Source organism: Mus musculus, chromosome 1, assembly GCF_000001635.26.
Source record: "Mus musculus strain C57BL/6J chromosome 1, GRCm38.p6 C57BL/6J".
NCBI lineage: Eukaryota > Metazoa > Chordata > Mammalia > Rodentia > Muridae > Mus > Mus musculus.
In genome coordinates this window covers 137,353,028-137,379,696 of record NC_000067.6, presented here as the reverse complement: position 1 = coordinate 137,379,696, position 26,669 = coordinate 137,353,028, and the positions used below count along the sequence as shown (strand labels likewise).

The window sequence follows — 26,669 nt, the reverse complement described above, 5'->3', positions numbered from 1 at the left end:
TATACCTAAACTTGGGGAGATGAAGCAAGATGATATCTGGCACCTGCTTCAAAACGTCAGACCGAAATTGGATGTGCCTTGAGCAGCAGGAAACACAAAGTGAAAGAACTGAGAAGTGCCAATCAAGTGGTAGGTCCACAGGACTTTATTATTCTATTCCCATTCATGTCTAGAACTCTTGACAGTTAATTGTTTGTTTGCCTTTCTCTACTTTCTGGTGGCCATTTTGTTCTGTTCTCCAAGATCACTGCTACAGATACCAGTGGAGTAATATCATCGGACACTTTGAAATGTTCTCCTAATGGAATTGGAGACTTGCATACCCATAAAACACCTCACTTCCCTCTTAGCCTGGCTCACATCAGTCCAACTGAGGCAAGGGACAAGGGACAATGCACTGGGGCAAGAGCAGCTGGGCTCTGGCAAAGGGTTCAGGGGAAAAAGAGCAAGAGGGAGTGGTGATTCTCCAGGAACCTCTCCTTGGGGTGTGGGGGAAAGAGAGAGAGAGAGAGAGAGAGAGAGAGAGAGAGAGAGAGAGAGAGAGAGAGAGAGAGAGAGAGAGAGAGAACAAAATCATTCACTCGTAATTTAATACACTAGTTTGACGTTTTTCTCTCTACTCTCCTAAACTCTGTGGCTGATATTTACTATGTGATCTTTGTAAAGATAAATATGTCTAAAATTGTTAAATGTTCTAATCCATTACCCTAGCCTGAGATTCAGGGTTTATTACTATGACTATGTCTTTTCTTTCTCTTCACGCAGTGGATACTCCGCTGCAGAATAATTTCTGCAGTGCAGCAAGGGCTCACAATGAAAAGCCCAAACACCGAAGGCTTCACTCTTGCATCCTTTCCCCCTTCCTTCTTCTGCATCCTTTTTTTTTTTTTAAGAAATCCCCTCCCATCTGAGGACTTACAAGGCCATTTGTCCCAGGGTGCTTTGCATAATAATGGGTCCCTTCAGTTTCCAGGCTTACAAAGACTCCAGTTGCTGAGGGAACCAGCCAGCAACAGCAACAACAAAAAAGAAAATTGCCCGTTTTTTTTCACTGAAACTGCTCTTATTCTTCATCTAATTTTTCAAGCAATTTTATCTTTTTAAATGTAAATACTTGTAAGGATTCAGAAAAGCCATCCAGTTATTAACATTTCAGGTGTAATTATTGCTCTTCAATCTCTACCTTCTCCGTGGAGCAGTCTTCTTTAGAAGAAGTATTATTACTATGCTCCTTCTTGTGTGGGCCCCCAGACATCTTCAAATAAATGTCTGTAGGTGGGACTCTCTGATTACAAAGGCTGAGTGAAATTAATGTTATTAATGTACCAAGGTGTGAGGTAGAAACTGCAACTCTCTTTCCCTAAAGAACTCTGCTGATTGCCAGTTGGAAGCTACAGATCTGCCCAAAGTGGCACTGGGATGCCTTTTACCAGATCTGGCGCTATGAAGAAAATGGGCAACATTTGTGCATTGTGGAATTGCAGAACTGTGGAGCAGCTTAACAGAGCTAATGATAGCTGCAGAGCTGTGGTGGCCAGAATCATGAGACCTGGTACATATCTGCATTTCTTTCTTCTTCTTTCTTCCTTCCTTTCTTCCTTCCTTCCTTCCTTCCTTCCTTCCTTCCTTCCTTTCTTTCTTTCTTTCTTTCTTTCTTTCTTTCTTTCTTTCTTTCTTTCTTTCTTCCTTCCTTCCTTCCTTCCTTTCTTCCTTTCTTTCTTTCTTTCTTTCTTTCTTTCTTTCTCTTCTTCTTCTTCTTCTTCTTCTTCTTCTTCTTCTTCTTCTTCTTCTTCTTCTTCTTCTTCTCCTTCTCCTTCTCCTTCTCCTTCTCCTTCTCCTTCTTTTTCTTCTTCTTCTCCTCCTCCTCCTTCTTCTCCTCTTCCTCCTCCTCCTTCTTCCTCTTCTTCCTCTACTCTTCTCTTCCTTCTCCTTCCCCCTCATTCTCCTCACCCTTCCCCTTCCCCTCCCCCTTTCTCCCCATCCCAGTGCCCCCACCCTCCTCCTCCTCCTTTTTTCCTCCAAAACACTTTTAGGAAAAAAGAAAAATGTGGCTAGGAGCTCAGCCTCTTAGTTGCTGCCATTGAAAACCTTGCCTCATAAAGAAAGCTTCCAAGAAATTACCAAATGCTTTCTGTTTCTTCTACACTCCACTTATAGGTAGGACAGATCTATAAAGTGACCTTCCAAGGGCTTTTTGACACATTGTCTAAAGCCCTTCAGAAGATGCAACCTTTGGGGTGCAAGTGATTGTTGACAGGTAGCAACTTAGGAGTTAAAATTCCAGGAGTATTTCTAGTTCTCCCAGCTTAGCCAAATTTAGAAAACTTGAATCAGTGAAGTACGTTCATCCCACATCATTCATTCATTCATCCATTCATTTATTCACTGTATGGATCGGTCCAGAGAATTTACTGAGCATCTATTACGTGGTATAATCACTATGTTAAGTGTTGGTCATATAAAAGGAAAAAATCATCCTGACAATTCAGTCTAGGGAGGATTCAGCGGTGCTTCTGACAGTCAGGGAAAAATAAAAAGTATTTCTTGGCAGATTTTACAGAAGGGGGCTACAGATATCCCTGACCCATAAAGAATAAGTACTCAATGAAAAGAAATCGTTTTTATGATGTGTTCTTTATGGTGCCAATGAGGCCTCTCCCTTACCCCCTACAAAAAGTCAAGTAATAAAACCAAGGTTGTAGGCTTTGATCTTCTGAGTCAAGAAATCCTATCTCCAAAAAGCCCCTGTTAACCGGGAAGGAAGTTCCCTCGTTTGCTTTTACAGGACTCTCCTGTTCCACCCCTCAACTGGTGTGAATGAAGGGATCTTATTCCGTGCGGAGGGTATGTAAGTCGTGCTGTCGAGTCCATGCCGAGTAATAGTGCATGTCGAGTAATAATAGCAAAGACTTCACTGCTTTCAGGCAGATTATGGTAGCAACTTCTGAACTCTGGTGTGTGTAAAAAGCGTGCACAACTTAAAACTCTCTTCATGTGTCAGTAATCATGCCAGATAACTTCCAAACACTGCTCTTATCAGAGATCAGCTTAAAGACTGGCATAAATCAAAATGTCTTGGTGCTACCAGATATGCCAAAGTACACATGGTCCAGGTTATCTGGTGGAGTTTTAGAATCCTAATGACTTCCACCTAGCCTTCACCTACTGAGGTCACTTTCTCACACACATTTGCCTTCTTCGGCCACCTGTTTTCTCTTGCCCTTGTCAATTACCCTGCTATGAGTTCAGTAGTGACCAGACTAAGCACATTCTTAGAGCAACAACCGCCCAGGGTCCCCAAAACTTTTTCTAAGTTATCCATTTGATATTTCAGTTGTGAGTAGCCAAGCAATTAATAGTTTTTAATAAATAAAAAGTAAAAATAAACCAAGCCCCTGGATTGTGCTACTTCCTGTGTGATCTGGCATCGTGTTTATTTTTGACTCCATGAAGGGAGGGAGGCCACCAGTGTCCTCAGTGCTTGGGACACTTTAAATGTATTAGCGTGATCCTCTGAGCTCCCTGTAAATCTAAGTCATTGAAAGGAGCCACAGAATGATCTCATGAAGGGCACAGCTCCACATGCCGGGCTCTGAGCATGATACCCTGCAGCTGAACAAAAGACCCTGGGCCAGTGGAAAACTATATTCTCAGCTACACTCTCACAGGATGCAGCTACACTCTCACAGGGTGCAGCCCTTGAGGCAGTCAGAAAGCAGCTTGCTTTCCCCTCTAGCTCTCTGTCTCCTGGCACAACTTTCCACAGTGAAGAGGCCTTAGCCCCAGCTCATGCCACACACACACACAGGATGTACAGACTGGTCTCATGGTTTGATAACTATGGAGTATCTTCCTTCTGATACGAAACACTGCAAATCTTATGGTGCATTAGATAGCGAGATAGTTTATCTCAATGCAAATTGCAAACACAGGTGAGGTAGGAGAGCACCAGCCAGCAAGGACAGCCTTCACAAACACATTTGTGCATGGGAGTTAGCCAGAGCGTGTTCAGTTGCAAACCCCAGTGAAGAAATTTCTGGGATAACACACACACACACACACACACACACACACACACACACACACACACACGGCATTCTTGTCCAATAGTCTTAGATGTCAAGCCCCTCATCCCTTCCTGGTTTGAATGTCTGCTTCCTCTCTCAGCTCTTGCTTGCATCCACAGACACTCCTTTCCTTTATGCTAACTCCGGCCCACTGCTCTTACCTCTCTGCAAACTCCTCCTTTCTTCTACCTTGGAGTTCTCTTCTAATTGCCTCTTGATTCTGATGCCAAATCAGGAAATCACGGGAAGAAAGAATGTATGTGAAAGCAGTATATTTGTCCTCAGAGAGAATAAAATGGAAGCCCTGGGGTGGGGGTGGGGGAACACTTTTTGTCCCAGCCATTTGTCATCTCACAGAGGTGAAGGCAGAGGTCTAAGAAAGTAGGTCATGATAGGCAGGTTTTATTTGGGTGTAGGTGACACTCAGAACCTGGGAACTATCATGGAAAGATGGCCACTGGCTCACGACAACCTTAGGCGCTAACAGTGATCCAGGGTGTACACCGTACCAGGGCTTCTGCAAAACAATCTTATCTTTTCCTCAGAGCAGTGTGTCAGGATGGATTTTATTAGCCTTGTTTTATGGAAGAAGAAATATACGGACCAATTTTCCACCTAAGGATATGCAGTGTTTAATGCATTAAGCTTCAGAACAAGGCCCTGACCCCTAAGTAAGGCCACTTCCACCAAGACAGGACAGGCCACAGGACAGCTGCGTGGACAGATGGAAACTGACAAATGCAGTGTCATCATCTCTCCTGCTCCACCAGCCTGAGCCAGCCTGTCCCCAGACTCTATGACCTTGTTGGCATCCGCCACAATTGGGGCTGCCCCTTGTGAGGTCAGAGTCCTTCCCTGTCTCCTTTGTGGCAAGCGGCCACTCATTCCAAGTTTGCAGGAGTTCAGGACAAGACACTGGAAGGCATTCCCCTCCTGCTTCTCCCCCTCCCCTGATTCTTATGGGAAGGTTCTCAGTTTGCTTGGGGGTAAAGAAGGTTGAAACTCCATTGTTCACTGTGACAGCTTTAAAACAAAACAAGACAAAGAAAGAAAGAGAGAGAAAAACAAAACAAGACAAAGAAAGAAAGAAAGAGAGAGAGAGAGAGAGAGAGAGAGGGAGGAGAGAGAGGGAGGAGAGAGAGGGAGGGAAGGGAAGGGAAGGGAAGGGAAGGGAAGGGAAGGGAAGGGAAGGGAAGGGAAGGGAAGGGAAGGGAAGGGAAGGGAAGGGAAGGGAAGGGAGAGAGAGAAAGAGAGAGAGAGAGAGAGAGAAAAGAAGGCCTCTGTCTTCCCCTACACCTACATACTTTGTAAAGAAAAGAAAAGAAGAGTCGTGTAGTACAGGCGCACTCATACTTTCTACACGAGCCTAGTATAATACAGTTCCATTCCCACCTGCTTTCTCTTTCTCTCTATAGCCTGCCAACAATATTTCTAATTAGGGGCTCACTCTTTCTTCTCAAAATAAGGAACGGTATAAAGCCTCGCATGTTCCACTTTTATGGAAACACACCAGTTCAGGGCATTTAGCATTCTGTTTTCCATACCAAAGTGATCTGGATAAAACCCTGGCTCACTGTATAATTAATGACCCCTTCCTTCCCCATGCTCTCAGGCGTAAGCTGATTACCAGTCTGGGTCAGAGAAAACAGTTCTCTCGTATAGGATTGCACAATTAAATGTGTTGTGAGGAATGTATGCTGTCCTTTGATCCCTCCGTCTGTGCTCCAGTGGGGGGCAGCACGCTGGGCTGGATGGGCAGTTACTGCCTTGGTGTGATCTATCCGCTGGTCCCCCATACATTCTGGAAAATGACCTAAGACCACCTGAAATTCTGATCACAAGAGTCCTTCGCATCCCAGGCAAGGAGAGCAGATGTGCACAAGGGAATAGTCTGGATTCAGCCAACCGAGACAATTTTTAACACCATGTGAAAGTTGATAGTTCTGGGAAAAAATAATAGGGGCGCCCCTCCTGGCTACATTTGCTTTCACTCACAAGTTGCTGAGGTATCATATCTTGTGCAGATGAAAACGTGTGTTTCTGTTTTAAACTTAAGCAAAAAAGAAAGCCCGTGTTCTCTTAAAGCAGAAAGTCTACAGAATACATTTGTTATGTAGGGTGTTAGAATATTAAAGGGAATATGGCTTTCTGTGGATCTTTAAAGTCAGTTAAGTTTTATACCCCATGGCAGAGCTGTCAATAAAACTTTCTGGGTAGTAGATTGCTCTCCTACACGGCACTCACCAGCCACACATGATTGCTAGTCAACTGAAATATGGCGTGTGGGCCTAAGGAACTGAAGTTTCCGTGTAATCACCTTTAACTCATACTTATTTGATTAAATTTGACTTCAACTTAATTAAATTTAAAGAACTACATCTGGCCACTGCTCCTCATATTGGATGGTAGAGTTTTAAACTATAGTATGAACATCTTATGCAATGAGCATATTAATTGAATTTTAGTAAGTCCGGTGGGGCTTTTATTCTTTACTATTTATTGAGTGTATTTTGTCTCTGGAAACCCTTAAGGCCAATGGCAAGTAGAAACTTTCCTGAGCCAAGGGCAGCCATTGGGCCTGTGCTTGCTTTAAAGTCCTGCTGCGGGGTGATATCATTGTGTGCATGGCTTGAACAATCACTGCTATGTGGTTCTTTTACTCAATTCCCACTCAGTACTGATTCATGGAACTATCCTGAAATTGGATGCAGGGAGGAGCTAATTGAGAAGAGCCCTTCTTGAGCATTTCTACCATTTCCATTTTCTTTAGAAAAATCAGTGGTATAACAGAGCCTGAAAGGAATAAAACCAAACCAATTGAACTAGACACAGCTCAGTACTGGGAAGCCCGTCTAGACGCCTGAGGCCCTGGGTTCAATTCCCAGTACTGTAAAGATAAAGAATGCTGCAAGGTGAGTCATTCCTGTTAAGTCCCACACTTTGGAGAGTCGGCCATACGGGCTGTTATGAGTTCAAGACCCACCTTTACTGTGTAGTGTGTTCCAGGCCAGCTTAGACCAAGGAGTAAAGCGGGCTCGAGCACAAAGAGGAGACTCATTTTGCAGCAAAATGAATTAACTTTGTAATTTTCCCTCTTGTTTACTCTGCTCTTAATGCTTTCTCCAGACTACTGCTCTCCTGTCTTGCTTGAGCGGAAAAGTACCTACAATGTATGGATTAGAGACCAGCTGTTCAGCCCACCAGGGTATCACATTACTGTTTTCAGTGGTGCAGACTGAACCCAAGACTTCAAGCACACTAGGCAAACTCTTTACCACTGAGCTTAGGGTTTTGAGACAGGATTTTGCAATGTTAACTTGGGCTAGCCTTGAACTTACTCTGTAGCCTAGGCTAGCTTCTAATTCAGGATCCTTTTGTCTCCATCTTCCCAGTGACAGATATAGAGTCCAATAGCTAACACAGTTTTATATTATTTTAATGATTATGTCTTTCTGTGCTTATATTCTGATGCTTCAATTAACAATAAAGAATTTCTCTCTTTGATCATGATCTTTCTGATTTGCTAGAAGTCATGGACATTAAAAAGCCTTCTAATACATAAAAGCTGGGATTCTCTTCTGTTTCTTCAAGTTCATTAATGTGGATTTAAAACTATTATATATCTACCAAAAATTTTTTTACATCTAGTTCATCCTTGTAATATTAAAAACTAAGAGGGAGATGGATAACCTTCATGTGTGTGATCTGTATAATTTTAAAGGATCTTGAGGGAAGGAATATAATCCCTCCATACATGTCTGCCATTAAGTGGTGCGGCTTTATTAGGTGTGAATATCCTTAAAGATGTAAACTTCTTTCACCCACCCAGCCAATTTCCCCCTTGCAAATACTTTTAAAGGTGTTTTGACACAGTTAACTAATGATTATGAAACATAAGTAAGAGTGAAATTCTTTCCAGCAGGCAGACTTGCTATTTATAGTTTGTGAAATCGATAGTACAATCCAGGGGTGATATACAACACTTAATTTTTCAAAAGCAGCTCAAAGAAACAGTCAAAATGTATTGAATACACATTGTTTTCCCATTTTAAAAAAAGGGGGGGGGGCTGAAAAAACATAAGAGAGCTTTTCATCTGAGAAATCGTTTTAGGTTAAAAACTGGGGAAGAGAATGAATTGTTTTTTAAAAGACATGACTCCTCTTTTGGATTAAAATACTCAGTTTTACTCGGTCACCTATTTTAGATCGATATCTTACCATGAATGCAAGGGCATATTTTTCTGGTTTACTAAAAACTACTCTTGCTTTTTATAATGTCTCATACCATCAACATGCAACTGATAATCAGATAAACAAATACATTCTTGTCATTATAACACTTGAGTATTTTCAGTAACACTTCTGAGGGTCCCTGGGGCCATGCACAATGGTCCCATCCTATCTAGCAAGATACGTTCTTGAAATTCCCAAACTGAATCTGAAATAGATCAAACCATATATATAACATTATATTTTCCTGCATGTCTATGATAGAGATATTATGATCACAGCAATAGATAAACATTATCGAACATTAGATAATTAGTGACAGTATGATATTTTTAAAAAGTAGTGTAGGTAAAATCTCAAGTTATCTCACCATACTGCCCTCATCCTCTGGTGGTGACACGAGATGATGCAGTGCTGAGTGTATGATGAAATGAGGTGAGTGCTAAAGGCTCTGTGACGTAGTGATAGTCTAGTGTAATGTGGACTGTGTAAGAGTGGTCCAAACACAAGCTCCCATCCTGCAGTAGTCATCCATCACCTAGATAGCGATGGGGTAAGCAAAGCTAAAGAAAGGATGCTGCCACTCTGTTTGTGTGATGAAATGATGCCAATGCTAAAGGCTCTATGAGGTAGGGATGGTCTTTGTTATGTTAGTGGGATGCAGACCACTACATAAGAGTCACCCAAGCACAAGCACCCATTCTGGGACAGTCATCAGTCACCTAGATAGCTGTGGAGTGAGCAAGGGTGCGGATGGACAGGCTACACAGAGAGACAATGTGCATCCCAAGCACACGGGGGCCCAGGCCCACAATGACATCATGCTGCTCGATCCCAAGCACACAGGGGCCCAGGCCCACAATGACATCATGCTGCTCGATCCCAAGCACACGGGGTCCCAGGCCCACAATGACATCATTCTGCTCGATCCCAAGCACACGGGGGCTCAGGCCCACAATGACATCATGCTGCTCGTTTTTTTGTAGCAGAACATGGACTAAGGAGTGGTGTAAGCAAAGATAGAATACCTATATGGGGAGGGCCAGTGTACACTGTTGAATTTTCAGGAAAACTGATGGAACCAGAATCATCATGTTAAGTGAAATGAGACTCAGAATAATCAACTTTCCTCTCTTATGCATAGATTTAAGTGGGGGGAGGGTTGGTAGTTTTTAAAACTAAAAAAAGTTTTCATGAGAGAGAAGGAGGAGGTCTTTACGGAAGGGGAAAAGTGAGAAGATGGAATACATGCTACAAGAAAGCAAAAGGGGCTATCGCTTGAGAAAGAAGGGAATAAGCCAGAGGCCAGCAAGGGCCTTGGGGGAAAGAAGTGGGGAAGGGAAACAGGGGATGAATGAGAACAAAGTTGTAATGATATATATGCATTAAAATGCCAAATGAAACCTATTATTATATATGCTAACCCAAATATATTAATAACACCAATAACAAAATTAAGCTGGGGATATATATATGTGTGTGTATGTGTATTATGTATGTATGTATGTATGTATGTATATAGACATATCGTATGGTTTTTACTAATCCATGAGCCACAGATTGTGGGGGAACAATATTGTCAGTGTATTATCTGGCAAAGAAAGCCCTTTCCAAGATACATAAATAATTCTAAGTAAAGAATAACTTCAACCACTAAACCCAGACACCATCGCATATGCCAGCAAGATTTTGCTGACAGGACCCAGATATAGCTGTCTCACGTAAGGCTAGGCCAGTGCCTGGCAAATACAGAAGTGGATGCTCACAGTCATCTATTGGATGGAACACAGGGCCCCCAATGGAGGAGCTAGAGAAAGTACCCAAGGAGCTGGGTCTTAGGGTCTGCAATCCTGTAGGAGGAACAACAATATGAACTAACCAGTACCCCCAGAGCTCATGTCTCTAGCTGCATATGTAGCAGAAGATGGCCTAGTCAACCATCATTGGGAGGAGAGGCCCTTGGTCTTATGAAGATTATAGGCCCTAGTACAGGGGAATGCTAGAGCAGGAGGTGGGAGTGTGTGGGTTGGGAAGCAGGGCAAGGAGAGGGTATAGGGGACTTTCAGGATAGCATTTGATATGTAAGTGAAGAAAATATCTAATAAAAAAAAGAATAACTTCAAAATCCTACAGAAAATAGGCAGGTAAACCCAGCAGTGAACACTTCATAAGTAAGATATTCAGAGTCAATAATAACATATCAAAGTGGGAAACACTTCCACAACAAGATGGAAGTTATTTCATACGGATCAGAAGACCAAAGTCTAGACGACAAGACCAACCATGTGCATGAATATGACCACTTTCATTTTCTCCTGGGGGAAGGAAAACACCTTAGAGAACTATTTTGCATATGCACTTTATCCCAAATCCCTGTTGTATGACCTGGCAATACCATTTGTAGGTATCGAGCCAATATCCTCCCGGGTTTCCGTACATCCAGCATGCTAGGCCTGGACTTCCAGTCAGATGGCATTCCATACCGCGAAGTAAACACTTAGCACCGACAGGAAGCTTTTCCAGCAGGCAGGTGGCACAGCCACTGCAATTAAGGACCTCTGGGGATTAGCATAATGAAGACTTCCAAACCAGAGTTTTGTTGTCCTCAAGTAAAGGTTGAATTTAAAACCATTGGTGTTAACAAAGTTAACATTTTTATATCACCACCTATGGCACACAAAAGTTAAACTTGGCATCACTGTGCATTTCCATTCTAAAGAAAAATGGGAATAATATTAAAGTCTAAATTGTCCAATTTATCCTTTCAACTAAAGTTCACTGAAAAACACCTTTGCTTAGAATATCATTGCTTTTACTTAGCTTGCAACTTGCTAGGTGCATGGTGGTTAGTTATAAAAAAATGTTTTGTAAATTATGTTCAATTATATGCCTTCACAATAATTCTCTGGGGAGGGGTGCTGAAGATATGGTTCAGAGCACTGGCTGCTCTTTTAGAGGATGTGGGTTCAATTCCCAGCACCCATATAGAAGATCACAACCATCCATAACTCAAGTTTCACATGATCCGAATCCCTTTTCTGTCCTCCCTCCATGGCAGTACACAGATATTCATGCAAAAAAAAAACCCTACATATATACATAAAATAAAAATAAAATGAATCATTTAAAAATAATAACCTGTTTATTGCTACAAAAAAGTATGGCAGAATGTCAATGTGGATTCAATCCAGCCATCTCTTATCACCATGAAGCTATGTGCACTTTCCCCCTTTTTATTGAAAATAGATATTTTCCATATAATATATTCTGATATAGTATATCATATATATGATATAATATATATTATAGTTTTCACTCTCCCAACTCCCCACGGATCCTGCCCATCCCTTCCCATACCCAAATCCACACACACACACCCACTGGAAAACACACAGGCATCTAAATAATAAATAAAACAAGATAAAATAAAAACAAACTAGAATAGAGCAATATAAACAAAAATGAAGTTTCCAAAGCAGAGTCACACACATTTGCACACACAGAAAACCCCTAAAACCACAAAATCAGAACAACATATGTAAGGAAAAGACTTGTGATGTAAACATATGTCCAGACAAAGTATCATGAAACAAAAACACTTCCAAAACTACTCTTGAGTTCTTTTTGTGTTGGCTGTCTACCTCTGGGAGTGGGGTCTGCCATTAAGTATGGTTTGTATACCCAGCAAGACTCATTGGAGAAAACTAATTTTCCTTTGCCAGAGGATAATGATTGGAGATAGCTTATGGGTTAGGAATGGGGGCATGTGTCCACTTCCCCTGTCAGTGCTGAGACCCCATCGGGCTTAGACCTGTGCAGGCCCTGTGCATGCTGTCACAGTCTCTGTGAGCTCACACTTGCAATGGCCCTGCTGGGTTTAGAAGGCCTGGTTTCCTTGGTATCCTCCACTCCTTCTGGCTCTTACATTCTCTCTCCCTCCTCTTCTGCAGAGTTCCCTGAGTCCCTGAGGGAGGGATTTAATGGAGACAACCCATTTGGGGTTGCATGTTCCAAGTCTCTCACTCTCTGTATATTGTCAAGCAGGTGACTGTGTTTTTGTTCCCCTCCTATTTTCCTCATATATAAAGTGTAGGTGACATAAAATGTGGGTGACAGTAACTTCTTTAAGAACTATTTCATCTGCCCCTAATGTCTTTGTATGTGTGGCTGCTGTGTCATTTGTGCAGTGGTAGGTTCTATGCTCAGTGTTCTGACATGTGAACATCTGAATGTTTAGTAACCTAACATTCCCTGAAAAAAAAAAAAAGTGATCCTGAGATGACCACCAGTCTAGTACCTCGAAATCCAGGAAGGGCTCCCAGGGCAGAGACTAGGAGAACCCTATCTGGGGCCAGGGGTCCCAAGTGGGAGTGAGTCCCTGACAGGCAACCCACTTGGCATAGGTCCTCTCCCTCTCCCTCTCCCTCTCCCTCTCCCTCTCCCTCTCCCTCTCCCTCTCTCTCTCTCTTCTCTCCCCCTCTCCCTCTCCCGCTCCCCCTTCCCCTCCCTCTCCCTCTCCCCCTCCCTCTCCCCCTCTCCCCCTCTCCCCCTCTCTCCCCTCCCTCTCTCTCTTCCCCTCCCTCTCCCTCTCCCTCTTCCCCTCCCCCTTTCCTCTTCCCCCCCCTCTCTCTCTCTCTCTCTCTCACACACACACACAACACACATATACAAACACACATAAAAATCATAATAAATTTTAAAATTAAAAACCATGAAACACCCTCTTGTATGAGAATCTAGACCTAACTTTTCACTAGCTGCCATGTGACCACAAACTGTTTCTCTACCAGCTTGTTATTGCTGCTTCTTCATTTCTGAGGATGATTGTCACTCCCACACACTGGCAGGACTAGAGCTACCACATGGCCAGAACTCACAATATGATAGCTGCTTAATGAATGGTAGATATATGGATGGTAAATATTCTTACATCATTATATTTATTAATTACATTATGCATTATTATAATGATTAATTATATTAATTATGTAAGGATGGAGTATGTACAAGGGCCTAGGTTTGGTATCAAGCACTAGGATTAAGGTGGGGAGACATGCAGGCTTCCAATTTAGAGTCACAGATTATAAACCCTATAGACACACGACATTAGAGAGGAGAGTCTCATTGTTCTTCACTTGCCTCTCCAGATACCAGATGGTGCCCCGCCCCATGTCACACCTCACTTCTCAGTAGACTTCGCTTCAGCGTGTGGCCCCTGCATGGAGGACAGCCCAAAGGACAGTTTCATGTCATCTCTTCCTTTGGAAAGCTCATCCACTCTCAAATCACTAAACAGCTTTGCTATTAAATCCAAGTTTATGTATGTTGTAGATCTCTTCAGCTCCCGACTCAGTTCCTAATTATCTCAGATACTACAGACCCACTTTAACTCCAGATATGCCGCTCTGAACTCCTGTTTACCTGAGCCATTCCCCATCTTGTCTAATAGAAACCCCATTTTCTAGTTGTTCAGAGCAAAACACTTAAGGCCATCCAGGATTTTTCTCTTTCACAAAAAGTGCCAGCCAGTGTCTCTGGAAATTCTGTTGACCCTGATTCAGATCCATGACCTAATCACTTCTCTCACCTATGTCCAACTCCTGGATAAAAAATAGTGTCAACACTAGCTTTTCCACATCAATGACTATCCACCTCCTTGATTTTCCAACAACTTCCTTAAATATATAAGTCAGATCATTTCAGTATGGTGCCCAGAACCCAATAGTGGCTCCTCAAACACACACACACACACACACACACACACATACACACACACACACACACACACAAAATTTCACAGTAGATGCACAGCCCCTCGTCATCCAGACCCACCATATTTGCCCCTGACATATCCTTCAAAAATACATATCCATTAAAGAGTGATGATAATAAACTGCAGGAGGCAAGGATTTTTAAATATGTTGAATCCTAAAAGCCTCAAATGCTGCCTTGTTACTCAAATGCTGGCACTCCATTGTTAGGTGAACCTACATTACCTTGTTGAATGCAGACAATTAGAGGAAAACCCAGCCTTGGGAAGAGCCTGCTACACAAACAGCACCCGGCTACCTGCCAGGACTCCCTGCATTACTTCAGCCAGCTCTCTCTCTCTGTGAGCTTGACCCATGCTCTCCTGTTACCATTGCTCTTCTTCTTCTTCATGGAGGTCAGTGAAGCCACAATGGCCCTGAGATTTCCATTTTCTCTCTTCCGAGACAAAGCATTTTCCTTTAAATGTTGATGAATCCGCCTAGAGGGGGAGATAAAATAACTAGCCAAGGCTAGCCCACAAAGCCCCCCTTTTTGTATGACTAGAATGTTACAGTAGCAATCTATAGGAGCTGAGTAATAAGTACCAAAGCACAGCAGAATCTCACAGGCTCCTGTGGCTGCGAATACCTACCATGATTATTACATTCTAATACCTCAGAGGCTTGTTTCTATTATCCTTTCCCTGGTAGCTTCATCTCATTCTGTCTTCTGCATGGGCATATGTTGTTTGTTAAAACCATATCTCTGATTAGAATATTAAAAATCAAGAAAATAGCACCTTAAACTTTTAGCTGTAGCAATTAAAAAAAAAAAAAAAACAGTGAGTGTGAAGTTGGAAACTAGACCAGGAAGAACTAGATACTCATAAATAGTACATAGCTGATAATTTCTTCATGACAGTAACAATTATGCCTAAAGGACACAAAATATACACTAATCACCAGCATTCCTTTAAGATAAGCTACTACTAGACACAATTTTTAGGCAAGACAGGAAATGTTGTCCCAAGGTCAAAAGACAATAGAATGATGGATTGCAGATTCAAGCTCTGTTCTTGGAATCCAAATACCACAAACTTATCCTCTGAATCACTACTCCTTGTGAAATTGTTACTAGGGGATAGTTTTTTGTTTTGTTTTGTTTTTTAAGATGTACTTTTTTTTTGTATATGAGTACACTGTTGCTGTCTTCAGCCACACCAGAAGAGGACATCAGATCCCATTACAGATGGTTGTGAGCCACCATGCGGTTGCTGGGAATTGAACTCAAGACTTCTGGAAGGGCAGGCAGTGCTCTTAACTGCCAAGCCATCTCTCCAGCCCCTGGGGGAGAGTTTCTTATCTGCCATTTTAATGTTTTCCCAGTAACCACATTTTCATCCAACACCGGAGTGTCATCACCAGTAGACAGCTGCATAATTCTTCCAGTGCCAGACCAAATCCCGCTCTGTCCATAGTCAAATGCATGCTGCCATTGCACCATCTGTGCCTGTGCAGGTGCTGCTGCCATGTCAAAGCTTCCAGATATCACACACTTTCTATAAGATACAGAATTTGTGTCCCTAGATAATAGCTGTTGTGATCAAATCATCCCCAAAGCATTAAGAGATGGAAATTGGGGTGGTGGTGATGGTGGTGAATAAATGAGTGCCTTTAATCCCAGCACTCAGGAGGCAGAGGCAGGAGTATCTCTGAGTTAGAGGTCAGTCTGGTCTACAGAGACAGGATCAGCTACTCAGTTCACTTTTTGTCCTTTGAGTTGTGCTGATTCATGAGAATTTCAAGAACGTGTTCCACAAAAGGCTTTTATAAACAGATGCATCCTGGCTTGGTGTGTGAATGAACACCTCCCACAGATTCTGGGCAAGAAAAGAAATTTCATACAAAATGGTCTGCTAGTCTCCAGATACCACTTCTCTTCCTTACTCAACAGTGAAAACATAGTCACTAGCTTGCTGGAAGAAGTTTAGGATAGTCCTTAGAAATACCAACCCTAAGGCCAGAGTACTCCAGTTCACACTTCTGTGCTGTGACCAGCTGTCTGATGTTGGGTAAGTTACTGCTCTTGCTGTGGCCTCCATTTCTTAAGTACTAAAATAATAATCCATAAAAGACAATATTCTATAGGTCTTCTGTGAGCATTCCATGAGGTATATGAATATAACATAGGACAGTGCCAGGGAGAGCTAGGGTGGGTAATGAGTTGTCACTACAGTCTTAGGGATGACACCCGAAGACAAAGCAAATACTTTGCCTGGAGATCATGGACCTGACACATGAACAACAGCCATCTTGTGATTCATTTGCCTTTTATGTATGTTATCCAGTGTTTTAAATCTTGTTTTTAGAACATACAAAACTGTTAATTAGGAATAAATGCTCACAATCCCTCCACTCCCTCTTTGGCTCCCTAAGTCTCCGGTGCAGGAGTTGTATCAGTTGGGGCTGGTCACCACAGGATTGTTCTTTATATTTTGAATAATTATAACTTTCTTCATTGATCTCCATCAATTGTTGCAAAGAGATATTTTTTCTCTATGGGTATAGAGCCAGATGTTTAGGATATAGTTAGAAGTTATGCTGGCTTAGTATAAAGTCGCAGTTGAATGTTCTCTTCCAAGATCTGAGTTTGCTTTTGCTGCGATGCTGGCTGGGTTTCAAGTACAAGATAGTGTTTCCCTCTTGCTGAGTGGGTTTTAAGCCTAATTAATTAAGGAGGAGTGGTTACCTCCCAGGTATGACTACTGTACCCTTGAGCTTACCGTGCCATGCTGGGCATTATTGTGGTTCATGTGCTGTTTCGTTCGTGGCTAGGTAAGAGGATTGGTTGCTTCCCTCCTTTGGGTGTGTACATAGTGTTCTCCCACACCATGAAAGCTGTCCTCAGGAAGGAGGCATTCAGATCAATTCCAGTTCACTGGCCTCTGGGCCAGGCGTCTAAAGTGCATGATGTCTTCAGCAACAGGGGCTCACCTTCCACCTCTGGGGAGGAACCATGGACAGAAGCAATTGTAGTTATGCTTTTGGCTACTTTGTGGGTTCCTATTTCTACTATCCTTCTCCAGCCTTATCCCTCCCAACCCTCCAATACTAGGCAGGAGAGAAAGAAGGCTAGAGGGGAAACAGGGCTTTGATATCATTTGACTACTTCCTGCTGATTAAATTCCTTTGGGCAATCTTGATCATCTTTGCCAGGATAGCAGCAACCAGCAACCAGCAACCAGCAACCAGCAACCAGCAACCAGCAACCAGCAACCAGCAACCAGCAACCAGCAACCAGCAACCAGCAACCAGCAACCAGCAACCAGCAACCAGCAACCACCAGCAGCAGCAGGAGGAGGAACAGCAGCCATGCATCCCTCTCAGGGCTCTAGCATTTATATACCATCTCATGTGTCCCCAGAATTCCAAACATCACACACTTGCAAAAACTATCTGCAGTTAGCAAAATCATAACCTGAAGCAGCCCCATATTCCACACCTGGGATTAAAATAAAAACACATTCCCTTGACATTTCTATGTTTTTTTTTCAATCCCAATACAAGCAACAGCCTGTAAATGTTCTAGAAGTCTCTTGAACAGCCCCGACCAACAACTAGGGAAAGGGTTTCTTATATTGGAGTTTTTGTTAGGCCATCTTTGGCTTTTGAAGGAAGCACTGTCAACCCAGATTGGAAAAAAAATCATTTAAACTCTACATGTATATTTAAACACAGAATTATATGTATTATAGGTTTTTTTGAATAAATTGTTAGTAATATAATTCCTTATGGCTTACTCAGATATCCTTACAGTTATTTTCATACAGAAGAAAGAGAAAGAAGGGTAAAAAGCAAAATTATTTTTTAAGAGAATTAATGTTTAATGGATGGAAAGATGGATCAGTGGTTAAGAACACTATCTACCTTTGAAAGAACCAGGATTCAGTTTCCAGAATCCACATAGTGGCTTACAACATTATGTAAACACAGCTCTGGGGGGATGTGACGCCCTCTTCTGACCTCTGAGGGTACTGCTTACATGTGGTGCACTTACAAGCAGGCAAACAATCATAAGATAAAAACAAAGAAATCTTTTTAAATGTTTTAGAATACAAATGTTTTAAAATGTGCATTACACGATAGGGGGAACTTCATCTGCCTTTAATACATAGCATAATTTCAGTCATAAGTATTTCCAGGTATGTAATTGGAGGACTCTGAGAACAGCGCATGCACCACGTCATATTTCAGAAGGCCGTTAGCTTCTTGATGAGAGCAATGTAGGCCATGTGTCTTAGATTTCCGAGATTATGATTTCATTGCTTCGCATGAGTGAAAACCGATTTCTTTCCTATTCAGCTAATTTCCTCTGTAAATGGGCATCTGCAGAGATACTCTTAATAAAGTATGGAACATAAAAATGGAAATCCGACTATTTGCTTCAGCCAAATAGACGGAAAAGGGTACAGTCTCTCGCACTGGCCACGCATCCATCATAGTGAAATGTCAGTCAGTGTGTGCAGCCATGAAGGATGCTGCAGTCGAAGCTGGCCTTGCTGCATGAAGCAGGGCCTATGAAAGCCTAGGACACCATCTGTGCACGAATCACTTTTCCTTTTCCTATTCACTACCTCCTGCCTGTTTTATTTTAATGATAATGAAACCCTGAATTAGGTATTGCATGTCAACCCGAGGCATGTCTTCAGTGCCCTTGCATTTATCACCAAATACAGAGTGCGTCACCTCAGTCCACACTTCCAGGCTGGGCTTCGTTCCATCTACAACAGTGCTCAAGGACAGAGCAGAAATCTTGGAAGTTGACAGTAAGGCACACTGATGTAATATACAAACTGTGTCATGCTGCTGAGTCAGAAAACACTGAAGGGCTTAAACAACATTCTTCCCAGAAGCAGGGCTTTTTTTTCTTTCTTTCTTTTGAGAGATGTTCAGAAAGATATTGATCTTCAGATTCTCTGAAGGTAAAAACTTATCACTTCTGACGAGATGCCATGAGTTGGCCCTTCATAAATATTTTCTCAACCATTTAGTTATGATTCTAACATATGACTTACATTAGGATACTGGATTAGTTCTATGTTAAAATATTGAATAAGTTTTGTCATTGAATAAAAAGAACCACATATCAAGATAGTCACTAATGTAGTATCTAAATGTCTCAAAATAATTCTCAATACCAACCCATCTCTTCATCTGCTTGTGTATTTATACCTTCACCTACTCAAGTATTGACTAGATCTCTTAGTCACCAGTTAGACATGAGAAAAACATAATCCACCTTCCCCTCCCCCCCATGGTGTTCAATGAGCAAAAACGGTTGTAGATATATCTAAAACCTTACAGTGTATAGTTCCTGCAGTACAGTATCTCAAGTCACATCTTCAGAGAACTGGTCACTCATAAAGTATTAATCCAGCCTCACAGTCCATATAATGTAAGCATAAATCTAGTGCTAAGTGGGGAAAATATACCTCTGTCCCCACAAGTGCGAGAAGATATGGGAGAAGGAAAGATATACGCAATGCTTCTTGAAAGATTTATTTGAGAGTCCAAAGTGGAAGACACAGCAAGCCATTCAAACACGGACATTAATAAAATAATGATAAACGCTGGGGGTGGGGGGAAAGCCAGGACTTAAAGCCAGGTGGGATAGCAGACAGGTACCACTGCTGTGGGAATCAGTAAGAAGATGAATCAAAAAACTAGAAATAGATGTATTGCACCATTCAGCTACTCCACTCATGGGAAGACACCCAAAGGACTCCACTATAGAGATACCTGATCATCCATGTTTATCGATGCTTTATTTAAAATAGTCAAGCAATGAGTACAGTCAAGACATGCATCAGCTGGTCAGTGGGTAATGAGGATGTGATATATTTACAGACAGGGAAGTTATTCAATTTACTAAGGAAAAAAATCCACTTATAAAATATATCCATAAACAGATGGAGCTGAACTAATCATTCAGGGAGAGGTAGCCCAGTCTCAGAAAGACAGACACCACATGCCTTCTCTCAGTTGTGGATGCTAGCTTTGAAACCATTGTGTTTCATTTGGAATACCCATAGAGGTCAGGAAATTACTGAGCATCTGAGGATAGGGCAGGTCTTTCAAGGGAGGGGAGATAGAATGTGTTACTATACAGGCTTAAAGGGGAAATAAAAGAATGGCATTGAATTGGGCTGGAAGCTAGGATGAGGACAGGGTAGAAGAAAGAAATCAGGAGGGATAAAGAACACTAAAGATCTGTCTTAAAAGCCATATAGAAAACTATCTACTACTGTAGAAATGTCTCTTTGTGTGTGTGGGTGTGTGTGTGTGTGTTTGTATGTGTGTGTACATATACACACATGCACATGTTAAAGGTATATATGGTAAAATATTTTCATCTATATCAGGATGAAAATCACCCCAGTAAATACCATAGGCTATTAAATAAAATATTGAGAAAGGTAAAGTTTCTTCAGCCAGTGAGGTCTCTAAATGTGCGAACATTACAAGCTACTGCCATTACTCTTGGCTACCCTCTAGAATATGACAGTAAATCCCTATTGCTGAAGACACCACATATTTAAGTAACATAGCATGGAGATGTAAAGCTGGTACTGACCTGGAAGCTGCATCCCTGCCAGCTAGCTTTCGTAGTGCTGAAAGGTGTCATGCTCACTGTCTGAGGGAGAAAAATCATTGATGATACTTATCCAATTATGAACCCTGGGAGTTATAACAACAACTGGCCTGGCAAGGCATACCGACTTGTACAGTAATACTCTAACTAACATGGAAATGAGCAACCATTCTGGTCAGATTTAAGTCCTTTCCATGGAATGAAACCCATACTTGACAAGATTGCAAGCCAAGAACTGGTAGATAAACAGGCCATAGACCATAGAGGAGAATCAAATACTATTATTCTGCCAGAGATATGAAGTATTAAACTGACTCTTCATGAGATATCATTATAGCCATAGAATAATATGTACCTTGACCCTTAGAGAAGCTTCTATTTGCAGTAGATGGTGGTTAACACAAGACCCACAACTACTCAAGGTATAGAAAATAACAGATTGCAGAATTCTCACCTCTAAATGGGGCATTTATAACACAATCCTTCCCAAGTCTCAGGGATTGTACTGGCTGGTTTTGGGTGTCAACTTGACACAGGATGGAGTTATTACAGAGAAAGGAGCTTCAAGTGAGGAAATGCCTCCATGAGATCCAGCTATAAGGCTTTTTCTTAATTGGCAATCAAGGGGGAGGGCCCATTGTGGGTGGTGCCATACCTGGGCTGGTAGTCTTGGGTTCTATAAGGGAGCAAGCTTCTGGAAGAGAGAGCAAACTATAAAATCAAGGGTGGTAAATGATCACAAAGAAACACAATCTTCCAGACAGAGCAGGGCAGTTCTACATATAAACTTATGGCAATATCAATAGCATGCACAAAGCCTGTGCAAGCTCAAGCCCGACCAAATCCCAGCATGGAGAAGGAAGGTGGGCACAAATTCTCACTCCTAGCTAAGGAGCACTTGAATCTGGTAGTTTCTGGGAGAGGGAGAATCAATATTCTTCAACAGTATTGCCACTGGTAAGTTGATCATGCTCCAGGGGATGACTGTACATCTAAGAATATATGGGCAGCACAAATTGGACTTAATGTCTAGTATATATATTATGTGTGTGTGTGTGCATGTGTATGGGTATGTGTGTGTGTGTATATATATATATATATACCCACATATATAGATAGATAGATAGATAGATAGATAGATAGATAGATAGATAGATAGATAGATGTAGATATATATGGGTATATAATGGCTATAGAGAGGAGAGAGAAAGGAAGAACACACAAAGTTGGATGAATAAGGGAGGAAAAGGAAATAAGGGAGGGAAAGGAAGGATCTTGGAAGAGTTGAGTCAGGGAATAAATATGGTCAAAACAGGTTGTGCAAATTCTCAAAGAATTAATCAAAATATTTCTTAAACCAGAAGATAGGAAACAAAGATGTATAAAATTCCATCTTCTGTGCATGGCACACCCAACTCAATCATGACTTCACAACAACTCTGCAATGGGCTTATACAAGTCTGGGCCTAGTAATAGTCTGTTGCAGATTGTGGAGGAGCCCCTGGGGCCCTAACTCTCTCTGCTGATGTATTTGATACTGATAAATTCTGATGTAGCAGTCATTATCTTTAGTTGTACACCAACTAATGATTCACTGACCTCTAATGGATAGTTCCACACCCATGGTCATACAGAACTTGCTTAGATTCAATTGGTCTGGAAAAAAAATCTTTGAAAGGGAATTGAATTGTGGGGGGATTAGGATGGAAGTCAAGAAAGAGTGGGGGATTCAAGTAATCAGAACACACTTTATACTCGTGAAATTATCCCAGAATAAATCCAATAAATGTTTAAAAACTAATAATTAAACTATCTGCCATACAGATACCATGATTTTGATCTTCTTTGAAGAGTGGTACCCAGACAAGCTCATTCTGGGCTCAGATGGGCACCCAATGCAATGCAAATGGTCTTCCAAATGGAAAAGAGGAGAGAAGACCCACAAACTAGACACCAGGAGAAGATGAATGCAGTTAGTGTGAGGCACCAACAAACCAATGAGTGCCAAGGGTTGAGGGCCACCAACAGAAACCCAGAGAGGGATATGGGACATTCTCTTGCTCAGAGTCTGCAGAAGGACCCAATCCTACTTAAGCACTGATTTAAGTTCAGTGCCACCTGGCAATGAAATCATCAGTTTCTGTTGTCTTAAACCAACCGCTTTGAAGCAATTTCCTGCAGCAGTCACATGAATCAAGTGTAAAGAGCTTGGACCAGCGTTTGAATGAGCACTTCTCAGTTGAGCATTGTCGGTGTGCATGCTCCATATTTGTGGTGTTCAGAATTGAGTTTGTCTGACTTGCATGATATGATTCAATGTTTCAATTAGAAATGGATGTTTCAAATGCCACACTAACTTTCTTCCTGTAGTTTCCTTAGAAAATGTGCCCAGAAGTCCATTTGGATTTCATCAAAAGGTCTGGTTGACTTAAGATTCAGTCTCTAGGGAAGAAAACGCAGAATGGGGAATTAGCTTGAAGGCCCCATCAGTGCCTGAGCTAGCCACAGCTGACCCTTTATGTGACAAGGCTGCCCTCAATTTTACTCTTACATTTATGACTCCCATTACCCTTTCCACTTGTGACATTCCTATTTGCCACTAATTGACCAAATTAATCAGTGGGATGGGAAATAATCGCTCACTAGCTGTCAAGCAAACCTTGTCACTTTGTGCCGTCCAGGGCTCAAAGCCATTCAGTTCAATTAGCTTCATTGTTTTACACACAGTGCAGTATGATGATCACTGGCAAAATTCCTTCATGCTTTGTTCCTTTCCTCCCCCATGAGACAATAAGACATCTTAATAAATATGCCAAAAATAGATACAGACCTGACCGCAGTGAAACAGCTGCCTTTGAAGGACTCCGTGATCCAAGATTAGCTGCTGAAAAAGTTCTGTCCTATCCAAGCACCCTTGTAGTGTCTTCAGGGAAGAAAGAACAGATTTTCTGGTTGTCCTAAAAGATCAGTGGCTAATTACAGCTAATTGCAATCAACTTCACCTCTCTGTGCTAATGGAAGGCATCCTGATTCCAGCAATCCCCACCAGGCCAGTTTCCATGAGGTTTCAGCAAGTAAAAACACAAAAGACATTTACACCACAAGACTTCTCTCTTACTTCTTTGGGGAAATCCTGAGCAAGTCGGGGTAGATTTTAGATTGTCTGAAGTTAACATGGATATATTCCTATTACCCCTTGGTCAACACATTGGATTTACTACTACAACTACACCTAGACTAGAATTAGAATATGATTCACATCCAGTAGTAGACAGAGCTGAGAAATAATTGTTAAAAAAAAAAAAACAAAAAACACCTTCAGGGCATATGTGACCCTAAGCCTAGAGGCTGACTTGAGATTGATGGTGATAACTAGCAATAATAATAACAACAACTACAAAATTTCCCATTGCTAGGCACTGTTGGCATACCAAATACATACTGGAAGTAATTCTGTGATTACATTATTAATAATTATTAATTATAGTAGTATCTTATTTGTAATTAATTATAAATAATACAATTAATATTATCTTATTTAATTATATATTATGCAATAATATTATCTCCTTTTTATGAACAAGAAATTGAGGCTCATGAAAGCTATGTATCTGACCTTATAGTATCCAACAGCAAATATCTCACTCTACTTAGGCTGCTATAGAAAAATGCCTTGTTGACTTGTAAGCAGGTTTATTTCTCACAGTTCTGGAAAGTCCAGGAGTAAGTCATTGGCATAGTCTGTGTCTGGGAGGACCTATGTATTCCTAAGAGACAGAAAAATCCCTTATACCTATCCTTTAAAGGCACTAATTCCTTTCATAAGGAGCCTGCTGTTATTTTTCTAAATTTACACTCCCTCATACCAGCAAATGGGGGAGTAGACCTCAGCATATAAATTTGAGTAAAAGACAGTGCAAACACTTAGACCATTCTAACACAGAAGTGAGATTCAAATTGGATTTTACTCCAACTGAATGGGATCTTACTTAGTTTCTCACTCAAAATTATTTTAATTTCCATGCATGAGACTGAGCAAAAAAAGAATGAACAATGTTTTCTGATCATTTTAAATTCCTCATTATAATAAGTATAAGTGTTTGTTGAATGCTCAGATGACACTAGACTTAAAATAAGATGAGACCTCAATAATATCCTACATTGATGAGGAACATTGAGTAGCTGACTGGTGTTGCTCAATACTGAGAGACACATACCCACAGCTCTGCAAAGATCAAAATTCAAAATCTGAAGTACAATTTCTACTAAGTGGATCTCATTTGCACAAAGGTAAAATTAAAAATGAATAAATCAAGCCATGGTCAGTCAAGGACTGTCTATTCTAATTAAATCACATTAGAGAGTTGGGTACTTGGCTAATACAAACATATTAACATCTCTCTAAAGGGCATAATTTTTTATGACAGATGGAGCTTGAGGGTTTTTAGCAACTGAAATTTTAAAAGAATCTAGTTAAAAGTTGTTTTATTTAGAAAGCACTGACAGGGATAGGTCCTGAAAGCCTATTAAATTAAGACTCTGCTGCATAAATGTGTCAAAATCTTCCTCCCACGTTAACTTAGTCCATGGCCTAGTTGATACCTCAAGGGGAATTCCCACCAGACAAATTCAGGTTGTGTGTCCTAACTTTGAAAATAATTTCTTCCTAAAATGGTCTTTACTTTTCAAATAAATTTAAGTTGGATATTCTAGGAGGAAAGACAAATATTGGAATATCAATAAAGAGAAATGATATTCTTTCAAAATGAAAATTAGGCTAATTCCCTATAATTTTTATATGCTATAAGAAGCTCATTATTCTTTAATAATATTGATTTATCTAATAAGTTCATGTTATCATAGTGATAATTAGATTACTATTAGTAAAGTCCATTCCAATTTTCTAATTGATCTAAACAAATAACAGTGCTCCATGCCAAGATCAAGAAGTAATCAATCCTGGCTGCCCACACTCAGATGGAGAAGATACACATATACACTAATAATCCTTTGTAACAGTGTAGTTGCTCTTAGCAACCTGACCACTCACAAATGTGTCCAGTTATGCGGCACTCACCGGAACCTCTTCTTTCCATCATCTCTTCTTAACTACCTAATTGTTTGGCTTTCTACATTTTCTCCAGCCTCACCTTCAAGGCCTTGGCACAGCACAGACCGGCTAGCATTTCTCCCCTGGGATTCTGTAGTAGTCTCCTTCCAGTCAGTACCTGAATCCAGTTCCAGATTTTTCCATATTGAATTACTGGGCCAGTGTGAAAACCCACACTTTCTACTAAGTTAATAAATGTATTTTCACTGCATAATAGGACTTAAATGTAAAAAAGTTAAATCCTGGATTTTCGTATAGGAAATGTCTGACCTTGAGTACTCCTCACACTGGTTTCTGTCACGTGGCTTGCCAGTAATAATTCCTTGGAAATCTTGGGAATAGATGAGAAAATGCAAATGAAATACAGAGTGTGTAGAAATCGCTCAGTAAGAAACAAATAATAATCTTGGTTTCAAGCTCCTTGCCTTTAACTGTACCAATCGTCTGGGCTGTAGCACCATAGAGATATTCAGAATCGCCTGCCTGTGTCAAACTTCCCTGCACCACCATGGTTTTGCCTATTGCTTTGGCAAACCCTGGAATGATAGCCTTTGAGGGCCAATGACCAACAGAAACTACCCATTCGACATCACAGTCTTCCCACAGTAAACCATACATTTTGCACAAATTACTTGAAAGTATAGGGCTCTGCCTCTTTGGCCCAAAGCATAATAACACTAATGGGCACCACTTCAGAATTCCACATCATATGCTTGAAGCTTTGTTACACAGTTCACGTCTTTCTCTGCTGAAGGAACTTTGATTTCCTTCTACTTAAGAGTGTAGATCCTCACAAATCGCTTGCAGCCCACACTGCCTCAGAACCTTCTATAGAGAACTCAATGCATGATGGTTGTATT

General features: G+C 41.2%; 1 long non-coding RNA gene and 1 pseudogene across 1 annotated transcript, besides 1 other annotated feature; one reads left to right on the top strand and one right to left on the bottom strand.

Moving 5' to 3' along the window:
• Positions 215-1,544: an enhancer, noted in NCBI's record as "VISTA enhancer mm1732". NCBI's record gives its function as "enhancer in: forebrain[4/4]" and the evidence as "EXISTENCE:transgenic organism evidence [ECO:0001131][PMID:17130149]".
• Gm23534 lies at positions 12,443-12,546 on the top strand (annotated as a pseudogene).
• A 9,218-nt stretch (positions 12,547-21,764) lies between these two features.
• On the bottom strand, positions 21,765-26,144 carry Gm34244. The gene is made up of 3 exons (XR_387445.3): positions 26,080-26,144; positions 23,530-23,622; positions 21,765-23,141 (listed from the first exon to the last, which is right to left on the bottom strand). It is a non-coding gene; the product is annotated as a predicted gene, 34244 (long non-coding RNA).
• Between the last annotated feature and the right edge of the window lie 525 nt (positions 26,145-26,669).